The following is a 6,000-nucleotide window of genomic DNA, read 5'->3' as shown; positions in this document are numbered from 1 at the left end:
TGTTCAAACACATGCCTCTGGTGGGCCAACTAAGCAGAAAACTTAAGGAGGCAGAAAAAAAATACAGTGTGGTTGAGCGACAAGCCTTAGCTGTGAAGTGGGCCCTGGAAACCCTGCGCTATTATTTACTAGGACGCCGATTTAGCCTAGTGACTAGAGTTGAGCGCGGTTCGCGGTTCGAGGTTCTCCAGTTCGCGGCTCGAGTGATTTTGGGGGCTGTTCTAGATCGAACTAGAACTCGAGCTTTTTGCTAAAGCTCGATAGTTCTAGATACGTTCGAGAACGGTTTTAGCAGCAAAAAGACAAGCTAATTACTAGCTGGCTTTCCGCTGTAATAGTGTAAGTCACTTTGTGACTCACACTATTATGAAATTTCAGCGTATAGTGTGCGGGAACAGCGCATTCAGATCACTGCTGTTTGGATAATGGTTTTTTTTTCCTTGTCTTCCTTCCCTAAGCGCGCGCGTGTAGTGGGGCGGGCCAGAATGTCAGCCAATCCCAGACACACACAGCTAAGTGGACTTTTAGCCAGAGAAGCAACGGCATGTGTGATAGGATGTCCATGTCACATGTCCATGCATTATAAAAACGGACATTTTCCTCCAGCACGCCATTATCTGCCTTCTGCGTCTTGGTGTCAGTCACCGCTGGCGTAGCTCCTGTCTTCGATACTGCTGTGTACGCTCTATACACAGCGCTATACAGAATAGGGATAGAAATTTCTATTAGTCCTTTTAAGGGCTAATACCGGCAGGGTCAGAGCCATAGGTGACAGTCAGGTTACGTGAAAACAGATTTTAACAGCTACACAAGATGACAGCGTCTGTGTAGCTAAGGTCAGGGATTTCCTCGCTGCATTTCCCCATTAGGAGGGATAGAAAGGGAGGCTTCCTTTCCTCTACCCAGACCCACAACCCTGCCACTGTACCCTCCTGCCCTTTGCACACTCAAGCTCATTGTTACTAAGCCATTATACTAGCAAACACTGAGTAAACTTAGTGGCATCCTAAAAGTGGCTGTTGCACTTCCATTAGTGTCCCACTGGTGCAAAGATATTTGAAGCACCTCTGCATTGCACACTCAAGCTCATTGTTACAAAGCCATTATACTAGCAAACACTGAGTAAACTTAGTGGCATCCTAAAAGTGGCTGTTGGACTTCATTAGTGTCCCACTGGTGCAAATCTATGTGCAGCACCTCTGCATTGCACACTCAAACTCATTGTTACTAAGCCATTATACTAGCAAACACTGAGTAAACTTAGTGGCATCCTAAAAGTGGCTGTTGGACTTCCATGAGTGTCCCACTAGTGCAAAGATATTTGCAGCACCTCTGCATTGCACACTCAAGCTCCTTGTTACAAAGCCATTATAATACCAAACACTGAGGAAACTTAGTGGCATCCTAAAAGTGGCTGTTGGACTTCCATTAGTGTCCCACTGGTGCAAACCTATGTGCACCACCTCTGCATTGCACACTCAAACTCATTGTTACTAAGTCATTATACTAGCAAACTATGTTGCCAGTTTAAGGGCCGTAGTTGCATTGTCAGGGATAGTTATTGTTGTTTATTCTGCTGTTAATAAAGCTAGACCACAGCTGCAATCTACACCACCTCTCAATTTTTACTACCACATTTTAAGTGCACAATCTTGTCACAATCAAAATAAGTGGCAAAATGACAGATTCTGGTGGAAAGGGGAAGAGGCGTGTTGGAAAAGGAAAAAAAGGGTTTGTCCATAAGGAAGGTGGCAAAGCTCCATTAACATCTGCTGAAGATAGACCATCTTCCAGCAAAAGTAAGATGTCCCAGCTCTGAAGTCTCCATCCGCCCTGCACAGTATGGTGGAACTGAGATGGCTGAGTCTGCAGAGCTGTTCAGTCACACTATAGCCTGGGAATCAGAGATCTGCTCCCAAACTACAGTGAGTACAGACCAGGAAATGATCTGCAGTGATGCGCAGAACCTTTGTGACTCAGATTCAGGCCGTGATGACCAAGTTTTTGAGCATAATGTTGACCCTTATTCACAAACTGAAACACCTGTGGTAATAGACAATGAGGAACATACTGATGACGATGAGACGCAGATACCAGATTGGGATGACAACTTAAATATTCGGTCAGGGCAAGAAGAGGCTCGGTCTGAGGGTGAGGGGAGTGCAAACACAACAATTGATGAGGAAGTTCTAGATCCCACCTACTGTCAACCCACAGTTAGGCCCTCGAGGAGGTCAACAGAGACGGTGGAGGAGGATGCAACTGACAACGAAGTTACCTTGCGCCTTCCTGGACAGAGTCGGAGTACTGGTAGCACGTCTACAACTGCATCCTCAGCCACCACTGTGCCTCTGAGCACTAGTCAGGGTGGCTCAGCAGGTCGCATGCCCTCTAAGCCTTGCCTAGCCTGGTCCTTTTTTGACATAGCAAAAGATCGCCCAAATTATGTGATCTGTAAAATTTGTCGTGATTCTGTTAGTAGAGGGCAAAACCTCAGCAGTTTGACAACTTCTTCCATGAATCGTCACATGAATAAATATCATATGTCCCAGTGGGAAGCTCACCGTGCTGCAATGCGGCCTAGCAGAGCGAACCATCCACCGCCTGCCCCTTCCAGTGCATCCGCGCGCTCTTCATCTTCTAGGACTGTGGGGACAGCTGTCACATCTGGTTTTCCACGCACAACTTCCACCACTGTAACCGCAACAGGCAGTTTGCTTGGTAGGTCGTCAGTGGGTTTGGAAGGGGAATCAAGTGCGTTTGTACAGCTCTCTCAGACATCGATAGCACCAACGTTGGATGAAGGCAACATCATGTCTACGCCTGCACTTTCCTCACAAACCTGCATTTTTCCAGGGATACCCTACTCAACACCGTCTACACACAGCAGCCAGATCTCTGTCCCTCAGATGTGGACAAATAAAAGGCCATTTCCTGCGACCCATGACAAAGCTAAAAGGTTGACTTTATCCCTCTGTAAGCTCTTGGCTACCGAAATGCTGCCTTTCCGCCTGGTGGACACACAGGATTTTAGAGACCTTATGTCTGTCGCTGTGCCCCAGTACCAGATGCCCAGTCGCCACTACTTCTCTAAGAAAGGTGTGCCTGCGCTACACCAGCATGTCGCACACAACATCACCGCTTCCTTGAGAAACTCTGTGTGTGAATGGGTGCATTTCACCACCGATACTTGGACCAGTAAGCATGGACAGGGACGTTGCATGTCGCTGACTGGGCACTGGGTAACTATGGTGATAGATGGTGAAGGGTCTGCTGCACAAGTCTTGCCGTCCCCACGACTTGTGTGTCAATCCTCTGTCTGTCTAAGTTCCGCCACTGCTTCTGCCTCCTCCACCTCATCTGGGTCCTCCACCTCCGCCCCAAGCCTGCCTAGTCAGGCCACCAGCGTTCTCACTGCGCAGAAGGAATCACGCACCCCTCATTACTATGCTGGCAGCAGAGCGCAACGGCATCAGGCGGTCTTTAGCTTGACATGTCTTGAAAATAGGAGTCACAAAGCGGATGAGTTGTGGGCAGCTCTGGAGACTGAGTTTAATAAATGGTTGTCTCCACTCAACCTGCAGCCTGGTAAGGCCGTGTGCGACAATGCTGCAAACCTGGGTGCGGCCCTTCGCCTGGGCAAGGTTACACACGTGCCTTGTATGGCTCATGTGTTGAACCTTGTCCAGCAATTTTTAACACACTATCCCCGCCTAGATGGCCTTCTGAACAGGGCACGAAAACTGTCTGCTCACTTCCGCCGTTCAACCATCGCTGCTGAGCGACTTGCATTTCTCCAGAAGTCTTTCGGCCTGCCGGTTCATCGCCTGAAATGCGATGTGGCGACACGCTGGAATTTGACTCTCCACATGTTACAGCGACTGTGGCAGCACCGCCGAGCCCTGGTGCAATACGTCATGACTTATAGCCTGGGCTAACGAGATGCAGAGGTGGGGCAGATCACCCTGATGGAGTGGTCTCAGATCAAGGACCTATGCACCCTTCTGCACAGTTTCGACATGGCGACGAATATGTTTAGCGTTGACAATGCCATTATCAGCATGACAATTCCAGTCATTTACATGCTGGAGCACACGGTAAACACTATTCGGAGTCAGGGAGTGGGACAACAGGAAGGGGAGGAACTACAGGAGGATTCATATGCGCAAGACACAACAACATCACCAAGGTCCAGACGTTCATCATCACCAACGCGGCAGGCATGGGACCATGGGGGACAGGGATCAACAAGGGCGCATGGTAGCAGGCGAAATGTTGAGGAAGGTGCAGGAGAACATGAAGAAATGGAGGACGACCTGTCCATGGACGACTCAGCGGATGAGGGAGACCTTGGTCAAATTTCAGTTGAAAGAGGTTGAGGGGAGATGTCAGAGGAAGAAAGAACGGTTAGCACCTCTATGCCACAAACACAGCGTGGACTTGGTCCGCATGGCTGCGCAAGACACATGAGTGCCTTCTTGCTGCACTACCTCCAACATGACCCTCGTATTGTCAAAATTAGAAGTGATGATGACTACTGGCTTGCCTTACTATTAGATCCCCGCTACAAGTCCAAATTTTGTGACATAATTCCAGCCATAGAAAGGGACGCACGTATGCAGGAGTATCAGCAGAAGCTGTTACTCGATCTTAGTTCGGCTTTTCCACCAAACAACCGTGCAGGTGCAGGGAGTGAATCTCCCAGTTGTAACTTGACAAACATGGGACGGTCTCGTCATCTTCAACAGTCTACCCGTACCAGTAGCACCGTATCTGGTGCTGGTAACAGCAATTTTATTGAATCTTTTCATAATTTTTTTAGACCCTCCTTTGCAAGGCCACCAGAGACAACAGGTCTGACACATAGTCAACAGCTGGAGAGGATGATACAGGAGTATTTCCAAATGAACATCGATGCCATTACTTTGCAAATGGAGCCTTGCTCATTTTGGGCTTCAAATCTTGAAAAATGGCCAGAGCTCTCCACTTACGCCTTGGAGATTTTGTCGTGTCCAGCTGCCAGCGTTGTCTCTGAACGTGTCTTCAGTGCTGCTGGGTGTGTGCTGACAGATAAGCGCACGCGTCTGTCCAGTGACAATGTGGACAGACTAACGTTCATCAAAATGAACAAGTCATGGATCCACAAGGAATTTACTACCCCTGTGTCATCCTGGGGAGAGTAAATGCTTGAGTATTTTGAATGTGCTTGATGCAAATCTAGCTGTGAAGTGTACAACTAGGACACAAGTGCTGCCACTGATGGGGTGTCTGTGTGGCCCAATTTTTGGAAAAAAGGGAGACTCTTCTCGGAGTAACCCTTGCTGTGTTTTTAAAAATGATCCAAGATGCACAGCGCTGGGATCAGGAAAGACTTTGCTACCTACCCCAGTGTCATCCTGGGGACGGTTAAGTATGGCGTATTTTTGAATGTGCTTGATGCAAATCTAGCTGTGACGTGTACAACTGGGGCACAAGTGCTGACACTGAAGGGGTGGGTGTGTGTGGGGCCCAATTTTTGGAAAAAAGGGAGACTCCGCTTGGAGTAACCCTTGCTTACATTGTTTTTAAAAATGATCCAAGATGCACAGCGCTGGGATCAGGAAAGACTTTGCTACCTACCCCAGTGTCATCCTGGGGACGGTTAAGTATGGCGTATTTTTGAATGTGCTTGATGCAAATCTAGCTGTGAAGTGTACAACTGGGGCACAAGTGCTGCCACTGAAGGGGTGGGTGTGTGTGGGGCCCAATTTTTGGAAAAAAGGGAGACTCCGCTTGGAGTAGCCCTTGCTTACATTGTTTTTAAAAATGATCCAAGATGCACAGTGCTGGGATCAGGAAAGACTTTGCTACCTACCCCAGTGTCATCCTGGGGACGGTTAAGTATGGCGTATTTTTGAATGTGCTTGATGCAAATCTAGCTGTGAAGTGTACAACTGGGGCACAAGTGCTGCCACTGAAGGGGTGGGTGTGTGTGGGGCCCAATTTTTGGAAAAAAGGGAG

Source organism: Anomaloglossus baeobatrachus, unplaced genomic scaffold (assembly GCF_048569485.1).
Source record: "Anomaloglossus baeobatrachus isolate aAnoBae1 unplaced genomic scaffold, aAnoBae1.hap1 Scaffold_274, whole genome shotgun sequence".
In the NCBI taxonomy this organism is placed as follows: domain Eukaryota; kingdom Metazoa; phylum Chordata; class Amphibia; order Anura; family Aromobatidae; genus Anomaloglossus; species Anomaloglossus baeobatrachus.
Note: the sequence above shows the minus strand (reverse complement) of the source record.